The sequence below is a fragment of the Scomber japonicus genome, chromosome 17, assembly GCF_027409825.1.
Source record: "Scomber japonicus isolate fScoJap1 chromosome 17, fScoJap1.pri, whole genome shotgun sequence".
Lineage (NCBI taxonomy): Eukaryota > Metazoa > Chordata > Actinopteri > Scombriformes > Scombridae > Scomber > Scomber japonicus.
In genome coordinates, this window is record NC_070594.1 from 9,548,108 (window position 1) to 9,562,697 (window position 14,590).

General features: G+C 40.7%; 1 protein-coding gene across 4 annotated transcripts in view; it reads right to left on the bottom strand.

Annotated features, from left to right (window-relative positions):
• Window positions 1-14,590, bottom strand: part of disp1 (dispatched homolog 1 (Drosophila)) — a 93,410-nt gene that overhangs the window by 10,141 nt on the left and 68,679 nt on the right. The window lies entirely within an intron of this gene.

Consider the following 14,590-nt stretch of genomic DNA (forward strand, 5'->3'; position numbering starts at 1 on the left):
GTCAGCTTGAACCCAAATAAAGCTTCAAATGCTCATAATAACTGTTAAACAACATTTTTGAATCTGATCCCATGGAGATACATGAAAGAAAGCACTACAAGCTAACATAAACCCCTGGATTATAGTTGTACCATCACATTAACACATCATCTTCTTTTGTATCCCATCATGTAATCAGGCTTCTCGATACTGGGGGATTTCTCTCTCTCACACACACACACACACACACACACACACACACACACACAAATACAAAAGCATTTGAAGCCTTCAGCTGCTGAGGATCTATCTGGACTTCTCGTCAGCTCCTCCTGGGAGCGGTTGGGGAGCGTCCGGTATGCCGGCAGAAGCAAACGCCCCGGACAGAGGGGAAGAGGAGGAAGTGGGAGAATCAGATATGGCCACCTGATCACAGCAGGGCTGCAGGAGATAAGGGTCTCATTATGCACCCTGCAGCTATTTAAAAGCATTTTTAATAACAGGGATTTTAATGTTGATGAAATAGAGGGGAGGGAAAAGTAAAGGAGGCTCAGTACTGTGATGTCTTCATTAATAAAAAACCCAAATACTCCCACTCTGAGCGAACAGATAGGCACCTCCTCATTTTCAGACAAACCACAGACAGAAAAGATGAATTATCTGCTGCCAGAAGCCCAAACTAAAAGCTAAAAAAGGAATTTAAATACATTTCTCAGAGCATTCGCTGATTATTCACATCACTGATGCCAAGAAAGTGGCTTTCATTTGCCCCCCGAGTGACACAGAGGAACAGGAAGTACGAGCTCCGAGGTCATCCTCTGCTGCAGCCAATCAGGTCATTAGCAAACAGGACATTTACGCTGTGATTGAAGCAATCTGGTCGCAGGGGTTCAGAGAGGCGGCTGTCGTATTTTTTTTGCCCATTTTGACGTCAAAGTAAAATCCGTGGAATGTCATAATTAGTGGTAATGGGAAGTGCAAATGAACAGGAGCTAGTGGTGAGGGGTTTGACTCCACAGGGGTGAGTTGTAGGAAGGTTGTAAATCCTTTTTTTTTTTTTTTTGAGTTTCATTGAACACATTAATATGACAGCTAGGAGTCAAGAGGCACAGGTTTAGAGCACGGATGCAAACAGGATATTTATTCTGTATGAAAACATGAAATCTCCATAAAAATTAGACATTAGAATCAGAGTTTGTTTTTGTATTTGAACTTTGGGAGTCTTATTCATGCTCCCTTAACATTAAATTATTCATCATTATAAAAACAACCCGAGCTCTTCCTGAGGTGGACTTTCCCTTCAACTTACAAAGCGACCTTTAACCTGGTTTAAACCAACAATGCCTAATGAAAACCACATTTTTTTCTCCTTGCCCTCTTTTGAACTATTAGCCAAGGGAAAAACTCTGTATTGCACATGTAATTCTTTTCACTGTGCTGTCTGTCTCTTGGCTCTCTCCATGTATGGCCTCGAACCCAACTGCAGACCTCAGGATACAGATACGGACCAAAAAAATAAAAAGGAGCCGACTTATTGGAAATACTTGGAATGGATTCATAAAAGCGCTTTCAGGCGTATCTATTTGTCTACTAAAGGTCTGTTTTGAATTTTTTGGCCTGAAGCAATCCACAATATGAATCCATCTCAACAGATTGGAAAGATGTGCAGCATACCTGAGCCGGCTATTTGGCATTGGGGCTTTAAAAAAAAAAAACGGAGGTAGATCGAAAATCCATCGGTAGCAATAATTTATCCTCGTCTCAGAAAATTCAGGCGACATTTTGAAAATGAATGAAGGAGGTAAAGAAACAGCAGGGAGGGGTGGTGGTGCTGGTGGTGGTGGTGGTGGTGGTGGTGAGGCTGATGATTAGTAACAGGCAGGTAGTGTTGACTGATGATCACAGAGGCTCTAAATTCAACAGGATGACAACCGGCCGCGTTGGGTTTCCTCCTCGACTCTCTGATCGCTTCAACTCATGACGGCTGTTGTGCAAACTTAAAACTCTCTCTCTCTCCAACTTTATACCTCCTCACTCTCTCTCTCCCTCTCTCTCTCTTTATCTTTCTTTCTTCCTCTGGCTTCTACCACCTCTTTTATTTTCTTTCCCTCGCCCCCCCACCCCCCACTCCACCACAGGCCCTGAGTAACCTTTGACTGTTATTCTATTTACCAGAGGGAGAGTGTTTCTGGATCACTGGGCTAATTAATAAGGTAAACACAGACCGCCAGCCGCTCACTCAGCACTGTGCTGACAGAAGAGAGAAACAGAGAAGCAGTTGGGTGCTGTGTGTGTGTGTGTGTGTGTGTGTGTGTGTGTGTGTGTGTGTGTGTGTGTGTCTGCTTAAAAAGTCCAACGCACTGTGCAATTTTGGGCTCTCTCAGATGAAAGTTGACAACTGAGAGAGAAATGTGGTAAAAACTTTGGGCGATGGTCCAAAACGGTGGTCCTAAACTATACCTTAAGGCCACAGTACGCTTGAAACTAAGGTGACGTCTTGTTGGTAGTCTGAAATGTTTACACTAGTTATGAGGTGAAAAACTCTCCTTCATATCGAGTCATATAATGTGACAAATTGCACATGTTGGTCTCTCCTTAAAAAGGCATTCATTGGGCTGGATTCAAGTTTAAGCTCTAATCCTGCACCTTTTCACCTCCTCACACCTCAACCACTGGATGGGAGAAGAGGGGGGGCCATGATGTTGGATCATCAGTTTCAGAAAGGTACTAAAGTTGTTGATGAAGTCCCTCAATTCTTGGACAGGTGTGAGGGGGGGGGGGGGGGGGGGGGGGTTCACACGCTGTTCAACTTTAGTGACCCAAGACAAACTTATCATAATTCTGACAGTATGAGAAATGTTGAAAATGATATACAATAAATCTTCATATGGAAAAAATGATCTATGTGTATATAGTAAACTCTGTGTCTTACTGTATTTATTCTTATTTATTTTTGAATTTATTCTATTAGTGTTCTCTTTGAACCTGACTTTGTATATGTTGTATATACTTGAATGTAAAGGTATAAGTGTATGTCTGTAGGTATGAGGGTACATATGTGTATTTCCTGTATATTTATTAGTACTTATATGGTTATTTATGTGGATACACTATTTATTTATTCCTTATTGCTGAGATTGTTGGGGGGGTTGTTTCGTTATTCCCGAAATACGAGATCTGTGATGCGACTAAATGTGACTGTACCTGCCCGTGAATGTACAGGAGTGTGTATGTGTATGTAGGGGCGGGTGAAGGTGAGGGTTCAGAGGCAGTGGGGGTGAGGGTGTGTGTGTGTGTGTGGGGGGGTTAACTGTCAACAGACGGGCGGGTAAATATTTCATAAACAAGGACTTCAAGTCGGAGCAAGAGCAATTAGTGTCAGCCGTCAGCCTGCTCGGCCCGCCTCGCCCTGATTAGTGCCTCGCTGGAACGCTGCACACAATTAGAGGCTCGACCTAGCCATGAAATATACTGAGGCTACCAGCCTGAATGACATCATGAGACTTAGTTAGGCAGGGGGGGAAAAAAACTGTGCACTGTGCCTAATAAGTAGGCTTGTGTGTGTGTTTATTTATACAAAGTCTCTTCTGAATAAAGCATAACACCAAGAGAGGTATTAACAATCCTCAAAGTGAGCGCGTGTGTATACGGTAGGATGACATTAACAAGACTGTAAACATTAAATGGGCATATAGGGAGGAATGAAACTCCATCAGTCTCAATGGTTTGTGAAGTAGAAACAGTTCAATAAACAATTGTAATGCTTAAATGAGAACTGTTAAGTCTATATTTGTATGCAGACAATAAAGTCTGAAAAGGGCCTTTTAAGTAGTATAAGATAAGTGAGTTTTGTCAAACAGAAAGGACTGAAAATGAATTAGCAGAGCGGTGTTTGTGTAAACAAGTCATAAAATCCAACATAGCAAATAGCTTCACACTTTTAACTCAACACATAAAGAGAAATACCAAACAAGACTGTCAGGAGAAGTGCTATAAAGCAAACACTGTGTACAGAAATGTCTCAAATGGGTTTTCTCGCACTGACAAAAGAAATATAAAACATCATATTTCAGAGAAAACCCAAATCTAAAGACTGGTGGTGTATGAAAAAGCAGCAATCGGTGTTGATAATAAGTTAGAGCAAATCAGCGTGCTCAGAGGTACATTAGCTAGAGCAGTAACACAGTGTGATTCACAGGGCATCGTGTTTCTAACGGGCCTCCAATAAACACTGGAATAGGCCTCTGCTTTTTAAACACAGAGTTTAAATTGAGGTCAGCTGGGGACACTCTCCTCTCATTATCACAGGAGGGAAACAGATCCAGAGTCACGGGACACGCTAACAGGAAAGTCAAGCCTATTATAATGGTTTTCTGGAAGTTTTCTTATACTTGTGCTTATATCCAAGTGTCTTATCTTCATTTATTTAATTTGAGCCATTTCATGTCTATATTGTAAAGTGATAAACAAACAGTTACTAGAGAATCCCTCCAGATAATTGTGATTTTTAATTGTATTAATTAATGCTAAATTCAATGCACCTTTTCAACATGAAATGACCAAATCAACAGACTTTTAAGACTTTTCATTTGGAAAAACTGGTGCATTTTGTGTATTCGTAGACACATTCAACTCCTAAATGTTCCTAAATGAGGTTTTCATTCAGTTAGTCAGAAGAATTCAAACTGATGTTGTTCGGACAGTAAAGATGGACATAATTAATCTACTGATTTTAATCTGATTTTATTTGGTGCTGATGTTAAGGTGAAAGTTTTTTTAATTAAGGGTTATAAATGGATTGGAATAAATGGGATTTTACTGTCAAAAAACATAAAACTTTATAAATTGTAATCACAATTTTGGAGAAAAACGAGTGCAGGGACTGACTACATATGTTTAATAGATTGTATGTCTATAGTTTGATATGGAAATCAAACGGCACCTTTAGCTATCCAACTACAACAATTTCACCAGTTATTTTAAGGTCTATATTATATTATGTATAATCTGCAGCAGTGATAATCAATGTGTGTTCATGTCTCTGTACTTATGTCTGTTTGTTTTTTGTGGGGTGGGGGCTGGGACTGCATTCACTGGTGAGTGTGGCCCTCTCTGGCTGCACCTGCCATTCCCCTGAAATTCTCGGAGGTGAAATATGGGCGCCCTCAAATTCCAGACATACAGGCAGGATTTCAGCACCGTAGCCAACAGTTACACGCTGTCAGTCAGTGTGACGTCTTTATTGTGGCCGTTCTCCACCTCATCTTCATGATTTTGTGCTTATCAGACCCAAATTGAGCAAAAGCTAAGATTTGGAGAGCAGCTGGTACACAAACCTCCTGATAGAGGTGCATCATTTTGGATCCTATGTGGGCTAAACCCATTTATGTGATTAGTATAACTTTATATTAAAAACAAAAAGACAAGTCAATATGTGGTGGGGAGTGCCAGCAGTAGCCTATGTTCCAGAAATCCTTCTTAACCTGCCGCATGGTTGAGAAAAACTATAAACAGGCCAATTTAAAGTGGGATTGTGTGGTCTGAGAGAGCAGTGGTCTCTCCTTGAAGACCTCCAGAGGTGGATCCAATGCTTTTCACCTGCTGCAGCACCACGAATATCAGCTTTCCTCCACAGGCATCTGTAGAGCACAGAGCACTGACAGACACAAAGACCTGCACCGCCATAACGAAACTTGGAAGTCTTTCCTTCACAAGTGAATTCCCCTTTCAAGCCGAGCAAGCACCTTATTAAGACAAGATGAGTCACTTAGCTATCATTTTACAAAAAAAAAAAAAAAAAAAAAGGGTTTGTGTAAACTAGGAGTTTCGCCCTGGATTCAAAGACGAGGATGCATGTCTCGGCAAAGACACCATCTCTAATGAAGAGGCAATTTAGCTGCTGATCCTTTCTGTTGGTTGATGGTATGTAAGGAAGAAAAGTTTCCCATACATTAATATAACAATATTCTATCAAAAAAAAAGAATTAAATGAAGAATTAGAAAAGAAAAGAATTAACATACGCCAAATAGAAAATGCAACACTGTGCTGCCAATACTAACTACATCTAAATTAAATGTCAGTACTTTAACCTCATTGCTTCACTTGAAACCCAACATACTAGAGCCAAAATAATAACAAACATCTCCATGATCTAAACCCATCCTGGATCCTCTGCCGACATCATGATGGAGTAAGTGAGTCTGGTTCTGGGCCACTATTTGTTCTTCTTCTCTCAAGGCCTGATTTTAATGTTTGGTAGGCTTATTTTGGAGCAGCTTTGCGATATATATATGTAGACTTGGTGTATTTGACAGTGTCCCCAGCTTCATTAATCAATCATTAGTTAAACAAAAATCAGCTGTATCTCCTGCAGAGGAAATGGAACAAAGATGATATTAGTCGGTGCTATGACCAAGATGATTTTTAGGAAACCTGGCTCCAGTTTGAGGCCCTTAGGCGAGGAGTCTTAATGATGATGGCTGAGTCAAAACCTGTCCTCCCTGCTCCCTCAAAGAGAGACTGTGTGTGTGTTTGTCTGTATATGTATGTGTGTGTTAGGAAGGGAGTGCATTGGGGGTGGTGGGAAAGGGAAGGAGGAGAGGAGGGGGGAGGGGGGGGTCTGGAAAATTCCAAATGAAGGTTCACAAAGTGCAGGAGTAGGAAATAAATGCAGAGACAGAAGTGGTACATAAGAAACTTGCTGTTTTTCTCAACAGGAGGTGTTGCCTCGTTCTGTTAGTGTCAAACAAACGTGAAGTGGGGAGGTGTAAAAAAAAAAAAAAAAATTCTACACAGATGCATTCATATATATCCCATTAGGAAGAAATCATTAATCATTTCAAGTAATTCCAAACAAAATGTTAAGATCTACTCACTAAAATCATGTTATGACAAAAATGAAACCCTTTGCATACTGTAAGTGCATTCCAGTGAAATCTAAGTGACACAATGTTGATTTAAAACAACTTTTAACTAAATATCAAGTGTCACGCTATTGTTAACAGAACTTAACCTCTATACGTCTATAGCTTAACACTCATTCACCACCTTTCACTTGATTTTCAACATCTGGTCAAAAAAAAAAAAAAAGAGTCTAACATAGGTATTAACATGTGAGAAAGAAGCAGAGGAAACCCAAAGCATTGTGAGCTAATTATGAGACCAAAAAAAAAAACCTAATCATATCATATATTCTATGTATTATATCATATTTAGAGCCAGAGAAGGGAAAAAAGTAACCTGACGCACCAGATGGTTTTGTCCATGGAAACTGTCTGGAAAAGGGAAGGCACATAAAAAAAAAAACTTGGCAGGTGATTGGATGAAGCATCTGTCTATCATTGCCTTACCTTGCGAGGCAGCTGGATTCACGACACTAAGTGGAAAAGCGCATAACATGATCTCCATGACGATCTCGTAATGTTGTGATCTTGCAAATCCAACTGCTTCGCAAGGTGAGTTAAAAAGAGTTGGTACGATGTGATCCATGAGCATGATTACTAAGTATGGATGATATTTTTACACAGGGGTTAAAGTGATGGTTCGGCGTAATTTCGACCCAGCGTCATACGCACCATGAGGTCTATCTAATCACCACCTCATCCGTTAATTTTCATTTGGTTGGAAAATAGTGGAGTTAGAGCCATCAGCCGAATGTCTTAGTATAGGCGCTAACGGGACCACCAGTGTATCTCATAAATTACCCCACTAATAATGCCTGGATTGTTATCAAACTTCGATCATGCACAGATCTCTAGATGTGCTGTGCGGGTGTCTCGCGAGATCACGTGGTATTTCAGTGATCTCGCGATATTTCGACAATGTTTACAGCTTTAGCAGTAGCCGCAGAGTAAACGCCATCAGGTAAGTGTTTATTTTAATAAATTCCTCGTGTACTTACAAACTTTCCAATGCATCGATTTATGAGTAAAGACCCATTTGTACTACTGTAGAAGTTTGATAACAATCCAGACATTATTAGTGGGGTCATTTACCAGATACACTGGTGGTCCCGTTAGTGCCTGTACTAAACCATAGATAGACCTCATGGTGCATATGACGCTAGGTTGAAATTATGCCGAACCATCGCTTTAATGTCTTTTAATTGTTCTGTTTTGATATCTCTTGCTCTATTTTAGCTTAATTTTATTTCCAATTTAACACTTTTAATCATATTTAAATGTATTTTTATTTTGCCATGTGTTGATTTTATATTCAAAATAGATGCTTTTTGTGTTTTATGTAAAGCACTTTGAATTATCTTGCTGCTGAAATGTGCTATACAGATACATTTGCCTTGCCTTACACTAAAGAGAGTAAAATCAATCTCTTGATGAACTACCTGGACACTCTCAAAAACATCTGAGGATTCCCACCCCCGACTTTAATGTGGTAGGGCTTCAAACAGTTAATATCACTGTCAAGAAGGTGCAACCGGTACGTAAACCATTTATTTCACTCAGTCTTCAAATCTCAAACAGATCAAAGATAACAAAGTGGACACATGTAGTAGTTTATCCCCTTAAAAAAAGTGTGATGATAATCTTAACCAGCCAGCAGCAGCAGCAAGCCATCGTTATCCAGCTCAGCCGGCTTATGAGAAGTTATGATGACGGCGGCTCGCATCAAGCTTTGATCACGCTTTACGGGACAGCATGGGGGCCTTTGATCTTTACGGGCTGTGCTTCATACTCAGATGGAGATGAAAATGGTGGCAAAAAAAGGTGTAAAAGCAAAATGGCATGCTTAGTCATTTGCTTTATTTCTACTCTCTCTCCTTCAGTCTTCTGCTTCTATCTCTTCACCTGCATCAGCTACTAAATGTTAGCAGTCAGAGTTAGCATCAACACCTGCATCAGCTACTATTTGGAGCAGGCTAAAAATGTTAGCAGTCAGAGTTAGCATCACCACCTGCATCAGCTACTATTTGCAGCAGGCTAAAAATGTTAGCAGTCAGAGTTAGCATCAATAATATTTTGCTGCTACACCTTACGTCACCTCCCACAACAGCCTGTCCCCCTGTCTTCATCATGAAAGGTACCCTGTGTGGGTTTTTACCACTAACAGCACTATGGAGCAATGTTTGTATGAGTGGGTCATTGTTATGTTTGTATCACATATTTAAACTCAAGCATGCATCGCTGCTGTCGGCTTCACATTGTTCCACAGATTGACGACAGCTGGCTAGCTAACATGAATGTAAACAATGAAGGATTTAAAATATCTTTCCAAATCAACTTTGTAAATGCTTCACAGTGAATTATAAGAAAAAACTATGAAAAACTCAACTTTAATGTTTCTTGGCCTGTGCAGTTTATTATATAATGTACACTACTAGCAGGCATTTAAATGTTTCCTCTCAGGTTAAATGTTTAATAATTGAATTCAATTCTTACATTGATTAGCTATTGATTAGCAGCTCCTCCCACTGGATGATTAAAGTGGCTCTTGTGATGCTGCCCATGATATACCTTAGCTAGGTTGGATAGACTGAAACTCAGTAAACATGTAGCAGCGAGCGAGACAGTGTTTGGGAGCTTTTTAAATGTACACAAGTCTGACCCATACAGAACGAGTTTAACAAGGTGGACGAGCCAGTGCACCTATAGCTACATCACAGCAGCACATCTGATGAAATTGCTATGTTTTTGCTCTAACGACAGCTTTTTTTTTAACTCATACTGTGAGATGAGCTGCATTACTCAATAACAGGAAATAGCCCTTTGTGCACAAACACTCAGAGAGAGTCCTCGCTGAAGTCACTCGACTTTCTCCACAAAACTAAATCTCAACTTTAAATATATGAAAAGAAAGCGACCACTTACAATCACATATAATATAATTCTGTTCCTCGAAAAAACTAACCCCGGCAAAATCATGCATGTGTATCAGAGTTTTGTCGTAAAAATGTTGGCTTGCATCACATTTATCCTGGGCTAACCTCGTAGCTCCATGTGTTCTCCTGCAGTACCGAGGATCAGACATGCAGGATGTCAGTAAATCTCCCCCCATCCATCACTGAGCCTACACACACACACAGACACACACACAGACACACACACACACACACACACACAGACACACACACAGACACACACCTCTGATGCAATCATCTTATTTCACTCGAGGGTTAACAACATGTAACTCGGGCTATTAACTGAATATTTCATGTTGTATAAAAAGCTGGAAACAACAGAAGAGAAGCAGCCTTCAGGCTTTTTAAAAGACCCAGATTGCTAGTTTGTCTCCTTTCAAATTAACTGTGAAGGTAAAGAGGCCCGCGGGGTCACATATCATCACTGTTTTACAACCAGCAGAGGTGTCTCTTTGACAAGAACACCAACAACACCACCAACTCCCACATATCTTTACTCTGCACTTTCATAGGATCTTAATGTCGTCATCAGAATAAAAAACTTCCCCTCAGCTCGTACTTGTTTAATTTTTTTTCTTCCAATTTTCATCTTTCATTCCACTGTATAAACTGAGTCATTTGCTCTTGAGAATAAACTCAAGAAAAAAAGTTGGTCTCAAAGTATTTTGAAAGTGTCAAAGCAGGTGATGAATTTAATGTTCCCCCCGAGGCAAGAAAAAGCTGCTTCTGTTTGTCCTGCGTAGAGGTATGCATGAGGTGAAAGCATGGTTCGATGCAGCACATTTTCACTGCCTGAGGGGCTTTAAAATAGTGTGAGTCTCTTTATGTGCATTGCCTTCCTTCTTCACCATGCCTGCATATTAGAGAATTCATCCGTCATAAGAAGCATCTTTAGTTCATGTGCTGCTGCTCATTCTGTGTCTCTAAAAGATCTCCCACGTGCACACATGCAGCTGCAAACACACACACACACACTTGCATGACTCTGTAGTGGTGAAACAAAGTGAGTCTCATGTGGCTCATGTTGTTGTTTTAGAGAACATGCAGTGCTTAAACCAAATCAGTGTCACTGTGTTTAGTCTTATATTTATTAAGTCCTATATTCAGAGCTTGAACCAAAACACAATAAATCACTATTACTATGTAGTATTTTTACTATTTTAAAATTATGTGTATGTTATATTATATTACATTAACGACTATTCTTCTTTTTTTAACATTGCTTTATGCCCTTTTAATGTGAAGCACTTAGTATGCTAGTTCTTTTGTTGTGCAGCACTTTGAGCTGCATTTCTTGTATGAAAGGTGCTCTACAGATAAAATAATTATTAGTTATTATTACTTTATTCAAAAAAATGCATTAAATGTTTGCAACACCATTCAATTTGCACTTAAAAAATGGGGAAACGTCTCTGTATCACTAGCCAAATGTTCTCCGAAATAAGAGTTTAAGACTAAAAATAAGACAAACGCGTTTTTTTTTCCAGTGAACCTGGTTCATATAAGAGGCCGAACCACATCCCTCACAGGTCTGTTGTGGAAAAGCTGTCGTGAAGAAAGGCACCATAGATCATCAAAAAGCACCAGCAGGCCTGATTTGAAGCAGACGATGGAGAAAGCAGCCAATACGCCCGCCACGCAGTCCTTGCAAACAGTTGTTATTCTGATAATGCGCAAAGCCTTGTCAAGCTGACACCCTGAAATACAGAGCACACAGATCACTTTCAGACAAACACTTGCCGGTCGAGGCTTGCAGCTGTCTGACGGAGAGCAAAACGAGCAAGAGGGAGACGGAAGGAAAAAAGGGTAAGGACAAAAGACGGAATAGAAGACATAAAGGAAAATCTGGGATATGATCTTTTTTTTTTTTTTTTTTTATAGGAAAACCTGCAAAGAAATATGTATTTCTCATGAAGGTGAGGAGGGCTCAACACTGCAGACACATATGGTCCACCAAAACTCATCCAACTGATAAAAAGTTGCTAAATCACGCAAGACGAACTGCTCCGCTCTTCGGCGTTTGTCATGTTTTCATAAGGTTTTCCCCACGTATCATAGCAACTGAACCACCTGCCTCCTACAAATACTACAAAATTCAAGCTCGCCCGAGATAATAAAAGCTGACCTTTCCCTGAGAAAGGAGTGCGAGACAGGAATTCTTGCTATCTGACAAGGCATGAATCTAAACCTCGCTCGCGGTTGCCATAAACAACAGGAACTCGTGCGAGAGGTATTGGTGAAGAGGGCAGAAACACGTAGCTCCAGGAGGGGGGGTTAAATACTCGACCTCTGACCCCTGGATGGTTGAGTGTCAGTGAGCTCTTTTGGTGGCTGCTGCGGGGAGAGGAGGGGGGGGGGGGGTCACCGGTGCAGGTAGTAGCAGGTTAGCTGTACCTCTTCTGCCCTGAAGCTAAACATAATCTGAATCTCTCCTTTACACTTTACACATGGCTGTCATTCTGGACTACAAGCTAACCATGAGAGTTCACTTGAGTAAAATCTTGAAACTGTAGCTGTGGTCTTAAGTGAGCATACTTAACTCCAGATTAACACTTCTGGATTGCATCCTCTGGGATTTAGCTCTTCCAAAAAAGCTGAAACTTCAAGCACAGTCTAAAAAATTAGTTTTAATTTTCATCGATCAGTGTTGACTACCAGAATTCAACCAGCCACTTTTGCTTTTTAACAAACCTGCTCCAGTGTAAGAATGTATAATCAAATCTTACAGATATTCACTCAAAAAATATCAGCTGCAGTAGTAAAGAAATGGGGTCCAAGTCATTTCCCCCGGTGCTGTGGCTTAAAGGCTTTCACCTGAAGCCTTTAAAACCTTACTGGCGCACACAGTGCTGACCCGGGCCAAACAGCTGACATCCCAAGGACATGCCGTTTCCGTCCGATCTTAAATAATACACATAAAATGGCAGTGAGAGATAATCTTACAGCACTGACATGCTCCTAATGTATTTAACAGACCCGCGGAGACAGATAAACGATGGATGGCTGAATCTGTTTTGGAGGGTTTTTTTGTTGTTTTTTGTTTTTTTAACTCTATTGAACTGCTGAGTTGCACCTTGCCCCCTATCCAAAGTTTGGTTTATTTCATGATGAGGATAAAGACCCCGGAGGCTTTTGATCATTCTTAAAATAGAAGTATTAGGAAACAAAGTATGGGCTAATCTCAGTAAATGGATTAATGTTTTGTGAAGCTGAGAACAGGGGCATAAAAATCCCCCTGTTGTGAAATGCAAAAAAAAAAAAAAAAAAGGTCTCCCCAAAAGAGCTAAAGTTACGACTTATTGGTGTGACGTAAAGTGCGCTGTGATCATAGTTGTAATCCTTCGGCTAATCTGGCAGATCACAGCCCTGAGGCAGATCAGACTGATATCTGACACCATCTTGTCTGACTCTGCACCCTTAAGTTATGGAGGTATTAGGAGTATAACGTCCATGTGCAAATGTGTGTGTGTGTCTGTGTGTGTGTGTGTTTGTAGTAAAGTTATATTTAACTAAACTCAACAGAAGTGGAAGATTAGAAGAAGTTTATGTTAATATCTTGGTTCAGAGCAAAAACTACACAACTGAGACAGGTATATTGTTTCCTACTTCTAATCTCACCATCAGACACACACACACACACACACACACACACATACATACATACATACACACAACTGTACAGGAAAGGGAGGGGGGTGGGGGGTTGAGGATCCAGTCTTGGAGCATACCCAGCCCCTGTAATTCAAACCTGTCATCGCTGAACAAGAGGGACCTGTTTGGTAAATAAGAGAGTGGTTCAACATTAGAGACGCGTACATCCCACGCCACATCTGCTCTCCATTCTGATGTGGAACCAGAGACGGAGGAGAGAGAGAAAGAGAGAGAGAGAGAGAGAGAGAGAGAGAGAGACTGAAGAAAGAAAGTGTTAATAGAGTGAGAGAAAAACTGAGGAGGGGGGGAGAAAAAATGAAAGTAATGGAGAGCAGAGAGGAGAAAAAACAACCACAGATGCCTGTGAATGCATCTAAATGCCTTGCAACACAATCCATGTTGTGCCTCTCTTTTTGCCCACCCAGAGTTTAATGTGTGCACACCAGACCTGGTGCATGTACCCGCTGCGGCTACGCAAAACCTCATCTTTCAACGCCACCCACAACGTCCCCCTTTCAAAATGAAAGTTATGAGAGAGGTGGGGTGGGGGGGAGGGATCAAACTTAATTCGAAAAAGGAAAATTCCATGTCGAGAGGTACGAAGAAATAAAGTCTCATGCAAATCAGATTCCCCTCGATGAGCTGCTACCATAAAAAGAAGCTGACATGAGTAAATAATTACATCTGCAAGGTTTTCACCGCCCCCCCCTTGCACCCCTCGTCTTCCCCCTTTTCTGTGGAGATGGTAAATATAGGATTATGCAAATGGCTTATGCAAGGCATTAAAATGGTTCCAGTTTCAAAAGCGGTGGAAGGTCTGTGGTTTTGGAGTAAAAGGGAAATAACCAACTCACTAAATATGGATCACTTGAGGAAAAGAAAGAGGAGTTGGCCAACAAATGAGTTCAATGCTGACATTCTGCTTGGACTGGAGGAGGCATGGTCACCACGTGTGTGTACATATATACATATATATATTTATATATGTGAGCTTGCATGCATGTTTTCACTTAATTTGAAGAAAAGCTCTCTCTCATCATGTGGATAAACTTTGTTTTGGCTCTTTGAGTCCCAACAACCAGGAG